Source organism: Stegostoma tigrinum, chromosome 27 (genome assembly GCF_030684315.1).
Source record: "Stegostoma tigrinum isolate sSteTig4 chromosome 27, sSteTig4.hap1, whole genome shotgun sequence".
Classification (NCBI taxonomy): Eukaryota; Metazoa; Chordata; class Chondrichthyes; order Orectolobiformes; family Stegostomatidae; genus Stegostoma; species Stegostoma tigrinum.
In genome coordinates this window covers 9690687-9702992 of record NC_081380.1, presented here as the reverse complement: position 1 = coordinate 9702992, position 12306 = coordinate 9690687, and the positions used below count along the sequence as shown (strand labels likewise).

General features: G+C 39.5%; 1 protein-coding gene across 13 annotated transcripts in view; it reads left to right on the top strand.

Annotated features, from left to right (window-relative positions):
- The first annotated feature begins 1009 nt into the window (after nucleotides 1-1009).
- The window catches only part of LOC125464498 (general transcription factor II-I-like), a 224658-nt gene continuing 213361 nt past the window's right edge, over nucleotides 1010-12306 (top strand). For 8 of the 13 annotated variants that reach the window (XM_048556894.2, XM_048556896.2, XM_048556895.2 and 5 more), the window contains exon 1: nucleotides 1010-1288. The gene's annotated coding sequence lies outside the window, so the exon portion shown is untranslated. Of the gene's footprint in view, nucleotides 1289-1342; nucleotides 1365-1572; nucleotides 1706-2095; nucleotides 2211-12306 lie in introns of those variants that run through there. The other 5 variants (XM_048556892.2, XM_048556889.2, XM_059655203.1 and 2 more) reach the window with 5 other exon arrangements.

The following is a 12306-nucleotide window of genomic DNA, read 5'->3' as shown; positions in this document are numbered from 1 at the left end:
CTTTTCTGCACTCATTATCGAGTCCCTTTTTGGTCCCTAATCAGTTTTGCTCTTCTGATTACTACCTCTTCACTATACGTTTGTTTTCTTTCAGATTCCCTTTTGTGTTAGTGGTCAGTCTCAACTTGTACTCTTTTTGCCTCTCATTTCCCTCCTGCTTTACCCTCTGGACCTTGTATGTTCAGCTTTGATCACATTTCATTATCAAGCCTATATCTGTCGTATGCATACCTTTTCATTTTGTTCTCTTTCAACATCTCAGGTTTGCATTTTTCCCTTATGAGAACTTTCTCTTTCAAGATAGTCCATTCTGTCATTATAATTTTTCCTGCCAATTTTCCAAATTTAACGGGGGCAAATGTTCTCAGTTTACAACAATTGCCCTTCTCTACGCCTAAGATTGCTGAGTCAGTTTGATTCGAAGGAAGGTTTATAATAGTAAAATAAAGCAGCATAGTTCAGCCTCTATTTTATTAATGACTCCAACTTAAGAAAAAAAACATAAATTCGTAAAATTAAATGAAAACAGAAAGTGGAACCGAAGAACCTTCTAGAAATGCTTAGCATGTTTGACAGCTTATGTGGAAACAGTAACAGCGTTAATGTTTCAGATCACCCATATTTTCTGATTTTATTTCAGATTTCCATCATCTGCCGTATTTTACTTTTGCATATTAATTAGTCGTGGTGAAACTTAAATGATCTGGTCGATTTAGTAACGATATTTTTTTGAGAGTAGGGTTGCACACTGCACCTTGCAATAGATAGGCTACTATCTTCGTGTCTAAATCTATGCAGCACACCATGCTGCACAAAATAAATAGCCCTTTTCCTATTTTTTCCAATCAAGCACTGGGCTGTAAACTGCCTGAGATGTTTCAGCGCATTGCACCCTGGCAATTGTAGTCCACGCCCCTCCAACCGGTATTGAGGTCCCGGAGCCGATCCATGCGCCCGAGACTACAAAGCCTATGGTGCACCCCGGGAGGAGCGCATGCGTTCTAGCAACGCATTGGCTGAAGGGAACAATAGGGACAAGGCGCCGTCAGGCTTTGTCGGCTGAGCTGTAGTTCGGGTGGTGTACAGGATTTTAATTTTGTTCGATTTCTTTCAAACCAAAAAGAACCCACAAAATTATTACCCAGAGTTGAAGTAATTGGCAGCCGTTCAATGATCCTGTGAGCGATCATTCGAACCGCGTTCTTTTGCTATTTCTTTCCTTTTCTAGAATATTCCATCGGCGGCTGCTGGGAAATTTTCGGATTGTGTGCGCGTCGCCACTTTTCCTGTGAGTCGGAGTTTTCCTGCTCTCTCCTTCATAAAATTCAGCTTGGGGAAAGGGGGAGGGGAAGAAGTGAGATCAGGTAGCGGCTTCTTTCTTTCCTCTCTCCGTTACATGTGCGTTCGGGAAAGGGGTTTATTTTGAGTGTCTACAGTGGCCGCATTGACTGCAGCGTGGTGCTGTACTGCCGGCGCCATCGCCAACCGCTCGCCCGGTCTGGAGAACCGGCGCCTCTCCGTAGTGTGACTCCGCGGCTGTTGTACCGCAGCGAGCGGAGGCATACACAAGTGCTTCCCCCTCCCCAATTCCTAATATACTAGATCACCGCCATCATCTGTGATCGAGCGCCCGATCGCCCTCTGGTTAAAATCGCGACTTGGACGAAGTCGAATGGATTAGGGATTCAGAGTTTTCTTCTCTAAAGTGGGTTTAATTTTTGATTCGGCGGCAGAATACATAGACCAGTTCATCTGCTGAATGGTTGACTTTTTTAACATCGTGTCTTTTATTTGAACAATCCTGTACGTGCTTTTATTTTTGTCTTAGAACAGCAATTTTAGAGTGGTGAGGGGTGATTGTGCTGTTTTGATGGCTTTGGCGGGAGTCTTGGTGAAACCGGCTCTGCAAGGCGCCCATGAAGTACTGCTGCTTTTCGTGTAAAGCCTAACTTCCCCAGTGACGGCACGATTGAAGGGCAGCGGGTTTGTCCAATGGATGTGCCGAGATTTGAGGCTGAGTTGTAGAGCAGCCAATCGTCAAAGGGGAGGCGGGCATCCGTGGCAAGTTAGGTTGAGGGAAAAATCCTGCAAAAGGGAGAAGAAAGTCGATGGTTAAAATGGAAGACTGAGTCGTGGTGATGTGAGCATGAACGTGTTGCTACTACGTAGGAACTTGCGGTGTTAACTTATCATTGAGCATCAATTGCATGGTAGTAAATGTTATGTTGGAAATCTTAAATTGGCAAAAATTATGTAGCTGTTACCTTGAATGGAACAGTATTTGACTATTACAGTAAATCTGGATTGTATGAGTTATTTACAGAATTTTGATTTGAGGTAAACAGGGTTTTGGTATAGTGCTGTAAATGAATTTTTTAAAATAAAGGGTCAGCAAGTCATTTGAAACAGTGAACTAAAGAAAACATACAATCGTGAGCTTTCACCTAAAAGCTAAGTGACTCAGCATGGTACCTTGTGAAATAATTGCTGCTTATTGTTGACTGACTAGTGTTTTTATGATCTAAGGAAAAGACAGGTGGCTGAGGCCACAAACGTGTTGAGTTCAGAAAAAAAGCACTGTGGAAAGGCAATTTAGCTTTTGATGGTCTTCAGACCAATTGAACTGGAAATAGATCTTAATCTTTTAGCAGCCTCAAAGTGGTTAAAGTCAGAAAAGCTAATGAGTTAGCATGTTTGTCTTGGGAGAAATGGAATCGCATCTGGTGATTCTGCAGTAAATCTCCAAAAGGGAATGTTTGTAGCCTCGTCAATTGAGTTCTTAAATTTTGAAGTAGAGATTGGACTGATTATTTTGCTTAGCTTTAGTGTAAAGGATATTGTGGGAAAAGATTGATTGTTCTATTTTGGTGTTATGTTTTTGTTAAATATACATTGGCAACTTAGTGTGAATGTGCTCAGTGACTTGATACCATGGTATGAACATTGGAAATAAATTAAGCTTATGGTCTGTTAAAGAGATAACAAAGTGTGGAGCTGGATGAACACAGCCGGCTAAGCAGCATCTTAGATCTGTTCAGCTGGGTTTTGCTCTATGTTGCCCTGGTGTTATCCAGTGGGATGATAACACTATTATAACTGTCTAATCAGGGCAGTAATACTGGATTAATACTTTTCAAAGCTTGTCATTGAACATTTCGTGGACTGGCTAAATGATAGCTTTTAATTAGTTTATCATCTTTGTTATTTTGTTGCATAATAATGTATTTGACCAAAATTAGAAGCTGTGTTTTATTTTGTGACAACTGACACCAGATAAGTTGTTTCAACATTGAATTTTGTAAAGTGCGATGTTAAGACAATTTTGTAGTTAACATTGCACTTTGAAAATAAGCCTGTGAAACTAGTCTTGGATGTCTTGTTTCTTAGGATTTTAATATTTCAGCCTCTTCTGGCTACATCTGCACCAGTGTGTGCCCAAAACACTTAAATCAGAGTGTAAGTTAGTGGAATTGCAACTTTTGGTCTGCCAGTGGTTTGAAGCTCCCAGCAGTGCTGTGATGCTTTTTTTGAGATTATTGATGAACTAATTTTCAGTTGAAGAATGTAGTGCTGTTGTTTAATTTCTTTCCCTGAGAAATGTTCTCTTATTAAGGGTCTTAAGTATCAAGAAAAATGATATGATGACTCAACAATATCCGAAAAGGGAAAGTCTCCCTTAATTTAACCTCAGTTTTTTAAAGTGGTCAGAATAGGCATGGGTAATGTTGTAGGTGTAACGTATCAAGCTTTCTAAACACTTCCCATAAGGTACATAGTAAATTTATTTAAATAATAAAGTAATGAATAGCATGTGAATATAGAATCAGTAACAGAATGGATATTCAAACAGACAGAAAAACGGAAAATGTTAGAATTGTGGGTGAAGAGATACTGTTCAGAATGGGAAATGGGAAAAGTGATTCCATTGTTCACTATTTACTTATAAAAATTTTTTAGATTTTAAATAGAAACTTTTAAGAACATAGACAGCTTCAGATTCAAAGGAATGCTCAACGCTGAGGAGAATTGCAACAAATTAAATGAAGGCACCAATAACAGTATTATAAGGAAATGTGTTTCAACATTAATTGATAGTACATTTTGGTAAGAAAATTTTAAGATGGCACATTGCTTAGTACACTGTCTTGATATCCATGAGGGATAGGGGCACGGACCTGCTGTGGATATCACTCCTGCATACTGCAAAGGACTGTGTGTGTGTGTGTGTGTGTGTGTGTGCGCGCGTGCGCGTGGTGGGGATTGGTGGTGGTGGTGGTTAGAAATTGGGGCTCAGGGCCACTGTTGTGAGTACATTGATCTGTGGGTAGCAAATCAGCAGTGTGATGATGCTGCCACGTTGGAAAGATTATTTTGTCCTGTGTGTTTTTGAACAGAGAGGTTGTTAAGGCAGAGGTGATGAACTGGCTAATTAAAATGGCTTATTTAATTTAGGCCTTTAGGTTTTTAAAATCAGTTGTAATGATGGAGAGGGAGTGGCCAGCTCTCTCATTCCAGGATTTCTAGTTTTTTTTAGCTATAGCTGTCAGAAGCTGTTTGGGGTCCCAGAAGGGTTGGAAGCTTCAGTAAATGAATCCCAGCTGCTGTTTTCTCTGAAATCTCTGTTGTTTCCTCCTGGATTAGAGAACTGCATCATAAGAATCTGTGTCTGAGTTTACCTTTTTGCCAAGGGGTGTGTTTATGGAATGCTATATTGGAACTGCTAATTAGTAATAGATACTGTACCTGTTAATTGGTTAAGTTTTCCAAGAGTTAAGTTATTCTACGTTCCTCTTTCTATTTTATATGTAGTGCTTAAATAAATTTTATTTTGCTTAATGTTTAGTTTGACCGGTCACATTCTGTCTGGAGCATGTACTTCACATCTAATTTTTTAAAATGAGAAAATGTTAAAGGCTAGGCTACCTTCAAATATTCTTAGGAGTCTGGTCTGGTCCATAACAGCAGCTAATGAAGATTGCGTGTAATCTAATACAGGTACAGGAGGAAAAGTATTTCAGAATATGATGCTTAAATTGCTAAACATTGCACTAAGAGTCAGTAAAGCTATTTCAAAAGCAAATTAAATAAGAACTGGCGATGCTGGAAATCTGAAACAAAAACAGAAAGGACTGGACAAACTTGGCAGGTCTTCTAGCATCTGTAGAGAGAAAAACAGAATTAACATTTTGAGTCCAGTGACTCTTTCCCTGTTGCCCTTAGCTCTGACCTAAGGATGGTGTTTCTGCTGATGATTGAGGTTGGAATGAAAAGAATACATGGAGATGGTTTTGAGAGAGGGGGGAGCCAAGAAAAAGGGATTGTTGATGATAAACCAAAAATGAGAGAAATGCTGCTTAGGGATGGGAAGTGCGAACGTTTGAAACAGGTTATCCCTAGCACAGCCAACCTATCGAAAAGAGAATCTCAGGATGTGGTGGTTAGTAACGAACAGAGACCAGCGTGTTTGTGTTCTGAAACAGCTAAACGCACTGTTGAGTCCTGAAGGCTGGAAGGTACCTAAGTGGAAGACTAGATGCTATTCTGCATCTTACTTTGACCTTTGCTGGAGCACTGCAGCAGACTTGAGACTGAAATGTTAATATGGGAATGTGTTTGTGTGTTGCAGTGTTGGGAGCTTTACCTGTAAAAATGACCCTGCCTCATTCCCATAATCCAGGCCCTGTATGGATTGTTCCCAGCATATCAACAATTCCTTCGTGTGTCGTGCTCCCTGTATTCTACTCACTTTGTCATTAGCAAAATACCACTTTTTCCCAGTTGTTTGTAGTTCTGACAAACGGTCACTGGGTTCATTTGTTAACTTTTCCTCTCTACAGATGTTGCCAAATCTGCTACATTCTCCACTTTGTCTCTGTTTCAAAACAAATAAAATCTTGCTGGACAGAATTAAAAATTGCCAGTTCTGCTGCAGTTATTCTTGAAATTTGGTCAGAAGTACACCTGGAATCCTTTTGTTGTTAATGGTTTCTTGATTATTGTTAAAGGAATATAGGTAGTAGTTACTGTTTGTCTAATTCAGAAGTGCCTTTGTGGTACAGTGGTTAGTGCTATCTGAGCAAGAAGGCTGGGGTTCAAGTCCCATTTGCTCCAGAGATATAGGATAATGTATCTTCGAAAAGTTTGATTAGAAAATGTCTACACCCTCATGTAAAGAAGTTCAGAGCAGCTTTTGGTGCACTGGTAATGGGTTCTGTTGACTGGAAAGGACTTTGAATCCTTCCTATCCCAAATGTGTGATGACCTGTCTGATCAGGTTGATTTTCAAAAAGAAGTTTATGATGCACTGGCAATGTCTCTGCTATTATGATCTAATTTCAAGGCAACACCTGACTAGTCTGTTCCCAGAATGAAACCTGGTCTGTAGTTTGCCTGTAAGTTTTATTTCTGCATTTTTAGTTAGTGGTGTGGTTAATCGCAGAACATGGTCACAAGTTGTCAATGTACTGTTGTGAAAAAGCATTAATATCATTGACGTTACACAAGGTGGGAAAGGATAACTAACCATTATAACACTACATGAGGTGAATCAGTCTTGTTACAAATATCAGAATAAATATTTGATTCCTATTACCCACAACATCAACCTTACAGATATAGTTCTTTCTTCTCATTGACTTCTAGACGCTTCCAGAGCAAATACCTGGCTTTTCCATGCCCTCAACGACTGGCAGTTTTGTCTATGCAAACTTTTCCTTGAAGCCAGTAGGGATTTTTTCATCAGCACTGACTCTTTGAAGTCTACTAAACTAACAGCATTTTTTTTGCATTGATTGAATCTACGAATGTTACCTGATATTTAACGTGTTTTTTTTGTGACACTGGAATCCAGTCACGAGGCAGCAACAGTTTCTTCGAAAAATATAGTACAATCTATGCACTTCAAACTACACTTGAATGTTGTGAACCCTTATTAAAAATACTGTACCTTCAAACTTCAAATACCTGTTACCATACTCGTAACAATTTTAAAATGAAACTAAAGCCATGTCTACCTTTTGTTAACATGCACACAAAAATAGATAAGGCAAATTGCAAGGGTCTATTCCCTAGGGTTGGGAAGTTCAAAATTAGAAGGTGTAATTTTAAGGTAAGAAGAGAGAGATTTTAAAAGGGACTTAAGGGCCAGCTTTTGGTCACACAGAAGTAGTTTATATACGGAATGACCTTCCAGAGGTACTGGCAGATGCAGGTACAGTTAGAAAGTTAAGATATTTGGATTGTTACATGAATTGGAAGGGTTTAGAGGGATATAGGCCAAATGCAAGCAAATGTAACTAGGACCAAAGGGTCTGCTTCTCTACTATATGACTATAAATACAAATTACACTTTGGAGTCCAATTTCCAATTAATAATACATTATGAACCTTCTTTGCATTACATCAAGGTCAGAAAATCCACGGTTTGGTACTGTTTGCCCCAGTGATGTCATAACATGTCCTATCAGTTTGATTAAAAGCTTTTGTAACGATATTGAAAGAGTCCTGTGACACAGTTGAAGCATCCTTAACTTTGAGCCAGAAGGCCCAGGTTTGATGCCCCCCTCTTTGAGGTGAGATATCTGTGGAAATGTCAAAACATGTCCAAAACAAGTTATTAAACACATGTTAATATCGAGTTTTGAGAAGATTTGTAGCTCAAGTTGAGGTTCTGGATGTGAGTTTGCTTGCAGGGCTGGAAGGTTAGTTTTCAGACATTTCGTCACCATTCTAGGTAACATCAGTGAGCCTCCAACGAAGCGCTGGTGTTATGTCCCGCTTTCTATTTATCTGGTTAGGTTTCCTTGGGTTGGTGATGTCATTTCCTGTTCTTTTTCTCAGGGGATGGTAGATTGGCTCCAAATCAATGTGTTTGTTGATGGAATTCCGTAGGAATGCCATGCTTCTGGGAATTCTCGTGCATGTCTCTGTTTGGCTTGTCCTAGGATGGATGTGTTGTCCCTATCAAAGTGGTGTCCTTCCTTATCTGTATGTAAGGATACGAGTGATAGTGGGTCATGTCGTTTTGTGGCTAGTTGATGTTCATGTATCCTGGTGGCTAGCTTCCTGCCAGTTTGTCCAATGTAGTGTTTGTCACAGTTCTTGCAAGGTATTTTGTAGATGACATTCGTTTTATTTGTTGTCTGTATAGGGTGTTTTTAAGTTCACTAGCTGCTGTTTTAGTGTGTTGGTGGGTTTGTGGGCTACCCTGATGCCAAGGGGTCCGAGTAGTCTGAGGGCATCAGGGTAGCCCACAAACCCACCAACACACTAAAACAGCAGCTAATGAACTTAAAAGACCCTATACAGACAACAAATAAAACGAACGTCATCTACAAAATACCTTGCAAGAACTGTGACAAACACTACATTGGACAAACTGGCAGGAAGCTAGCCACCAGGATACATGAACATCAACTAGCCACAAAACGACATGACCCACTATCACTCGTATCCTTACATACAGATAAGGAAGGACACCACTTTGATAGGGACAACACATCCATCCTATGACAAGTCAAACAGAGACATGCACGAGAATTCCCAGAAGCATGGCATTCCTACGGAATTCCATCAACAAACACATTGATTTGGAGCCAATCTACCATCCCCTGAGAAAAAGAACAGGAAATGACATCACCAACCCAAGGAAACCTCACCAGATAAATAGAAAGCGGGACATAACACCAGCGCTTCGTTGGAGGCTCACTGATGTTACCTAGAATGGTGACGAAATGTCTGAAAACTAACCTTCCAGCTCAGCGAGCAAACTCACATCCAGAACATTATAATATACAGAGTGTGGCAGGGACACTGAGATAGTGGTTTGTAGACTGAGAGCTAGAAGATTGGATCCTGTGAAAAAACCTACTATCAAAGAAACTAATGATATTGTTTGTCCTTCACCATCTGGCTTGGATCCATTTTAATATTTATTGGCCAAGGTATAGTTTCTTGTGAGTGCACACACAGACTTTGAATTTTATGATTGGCGAAGCTATACACGTTCGGAACTGTTGAATCTTTCTTGAAAAGAGGTTTGACAGGTGATGTGATGAATGCCTTTTAAAAATTATGGAAGCTTTTTATACTGAATTCAAAGAAGCTGTTGCATTTGTAAGAAAAGCAAAAATAAGATAATCCTACAAAAGTAATGTATTAGGGAGAAACCTGTTTACCCAGTGTGGTGAGAACGTGGAATTCACTACACTAGGGAGAAATTGAACTAGATAGCATAGATGCATATATGGGGTAACTAGATAATGAGACAGTAACAATCAATTTTCTATCCAAAGAGTCAGTGAAGAAAAGTTGAGATTTTCAAGTGGAGCATAAACACCTATGTGGACTGCTTTGGGTCAAATGGTCTGTTTCTGCTATATGTTTATGTAATTCTGTCATAAATAGAACTGGAATCAACTGTTTAACCTTAAAGCTTGGCGAGTCCTTGGCTGATCTGTAGCAAAAATGTGCATACCCTGTAATTGTCGCATTATTTACTATGTTTTTTGCTGACAATCCAGCAGTCATAAATGCAAAGTTAGAAATTCGTCTAGCTTCAATTGCTGTTGACAGGAGAGTTATAAACTCTGTTGTCTTTTGACATTTGTCTGCCTGAACGCCTCACCTGAAATAACTGGCTGAGATATCTAATATTTGGCCGTTCCACCATATCTTTGATTTCCATAGCCAACAGAAACAGTTCTCTCTATTCACACACTAAATTCCTCAACTGTCAAATTTTATCATACATATTTGTTCCAAATTCCAGGAAGTACAGTGTTGAGTTTGTGTCAGCGCTCCCGTTAACTTATTTGGATTTCAGGTATCACACTGATAAATTTAGACAGTAATCTGTCCAAAATCAGCAGTATCTCATTCCTGAGTCCAGTAACCAGAGTTGAACACGCTACTCCTAGTGTGGCCTAATTGGGACTTTGTGAGGCTGTATCATAAGGATTACAGAGGGAAGGCTGGAGAAGTCGTTGGAGAAATGCAGCAGCTATGATGGAGCAGACTTGATGGATGAAATGGCCTAACTGTGCCCCTGTGTCATGTATTCTTATGTCTGTATTCTAGTCCATTTGATGTAAGACCCAGCATTCTGCTAATGTTTTAAATTTATTTCCTGTTCCTGTAATTGCATTCTAATGTGACCCTAAATCTGGACCTCCAGAAGTTTTCACTATTTAGAAAGTACTTTTTTTTTCCTTTCCAGGTGGCTTACTTAATGCTTGTTTACTTCAATCCTTTTTTATTTGTGTTTAGTCCTCTGCTACCCTGTAATTGTTTTTGCTTATAAGACTGCCATCAATACTGCTTGAAATGTCTTGGACAGCAAAGTTGATTATAATGCTCTCTATTCCATCATCTGGGCATTAATAAATATGTGAACAGTTGAAGCCTTAAAGCAGTTAGTGTTACCGGTTATTCTAGTCTGTTGTCTCTTTCTGTAAAGCTAATGTCCTAACCAGATCAACAAATTGCTTTCAATTACATGTGCTTTAACTTTAGCAAACTTGTCTTACTGGAATTTTTTTTTCAAATTCATTCATGGCTAGGCCAACATGTATTGCCTGTCTCTGATTGCCCAGAGGGCAATCAAAGTGTCAACCATGTTGGTCTGGAATCACGTATAATGAATGGCACTTTCCATCCCTAAAGGACATTAGTGAACCAGATTCCTTTTTCCAACAGTGGACAATGGATTTATCATTAGACTCTTAATTCCATATTTTTAAAATTGAATTCACTTTTCACCATCTGCTGTGGCGGGATTCGAACCTGGGTCCCGAGAACATTACGTGGGTTGCAGGATTAACAGTCCAGTGTTAATACCACTAGGACATTAGGGTAGGCCATGTTTTAGATCTCCATATGAATAAGATTAATGGTTATATTTCTTTAGTATAAACGTATTTAACCTATGTTTGAGAGTGGAGTGCCTCAGATCAGTTTTGGGCCTCTAAAATAAACAATATAGATCATAGATAGTAAATTAAGGGACCACCTAACTGTATTGTAGCCAAATTTGAGGATGCATGGATGGGTTGGAAGGAAGTAGAAGGGAAGCTGCAAAAGTTTTTGAAAGATTTGTAGGTTGGGTAAATGGGTAGGCAATAAATAGATAGGTAAAAATATGGGACAATGTTAGTTGATTTTGTTGGCTGGAAGAATTTTTTTAAAGAAACGGTATTATTTAAATAGGGAGAAGCTGCAGTACGGAGTGATCCATGTGTCCTTATCCGTGATTCAAAAGGTTAACATGCAGCTGTAGCAATGGAGTCTTGTTTTTTTTAGTCCCAAGGAGGTGTGGAGTAACAATTTAGACAAGCAGCACTGGGGAGACTATTCTAGAAGTAATACTGTCTACTTACTCAGTGTTTTATTTGCAGTGGAAGTGGTTTTCAGAAGAATCAGTTTGCTGATACTGGGAATGGATCTGTTGAAAAGTTGAGCTGGTTGGGCCATGGAGGTTTAGAAGAATGGGAGGTGATCTTTTGTAAGGTCCTAAGAAGAATTGACAGGGTGGATGTTAAGATGTTTCCCCTTGTGAAATCTAGAGTTAGATGGATATAGTTTTTAAAAGCAAGGGGATTCCATTTAAGGTAGGGATGAAGAGGAATTTTGAGATTGTCATGAGTCTTTGGAATTCTTTTCCAAAGAAGATTGTGAAGGCCATTGAATATAGTAAGCGTTTGAGTTAGACAGAATTTTGATTTGCAAGAGAGTGAAGTTATGGTGGGGAGGGGTAGTAAGTGGGGTTAAGGCCATAGTTGTTAACTTTTATGAATGGCAAAGCAGGCTTAATGGGCTATATCCCTTTTTTCTAAAAAAAGTCTAAAAACTTGGCTTCGACAGCCCGATGAAATTTGCTGAAGAAGGGTCCTGACCCGAAACGTCAACTTTCCTGTCCTTCTGATGCTGTCTGGCTGCTGTGTGTCTCTGGCTCCACACTGTTATCTCTGACTCCAGCATCTGAGTTCTTGCTATCTCTGTGTAATGTAACAATATCCTCCTTTTAGTAAGGAGACCAAAACTGTGCTGTACTCTCAGCTCATCAAAGTCATATACATTTATCTCAGAGGCTGAAGTATCATGTCTCCTAATTCTTGCTGTATCTGCGTAGTTACTGTGTTTTTGTGCTCAAGGACACCTGGATTTCCCTGAATCTCATATTAATCTCCTTATTAAAGAACCTTTTTTGTTTCAACTGTTACAATTTAATACTTTGGATAACATTTTAATATTGCCTGGGTGTATGCAAGCAAACCCTGAACTTGCTTGGTTGCAGGGGGGGAGGGGGAG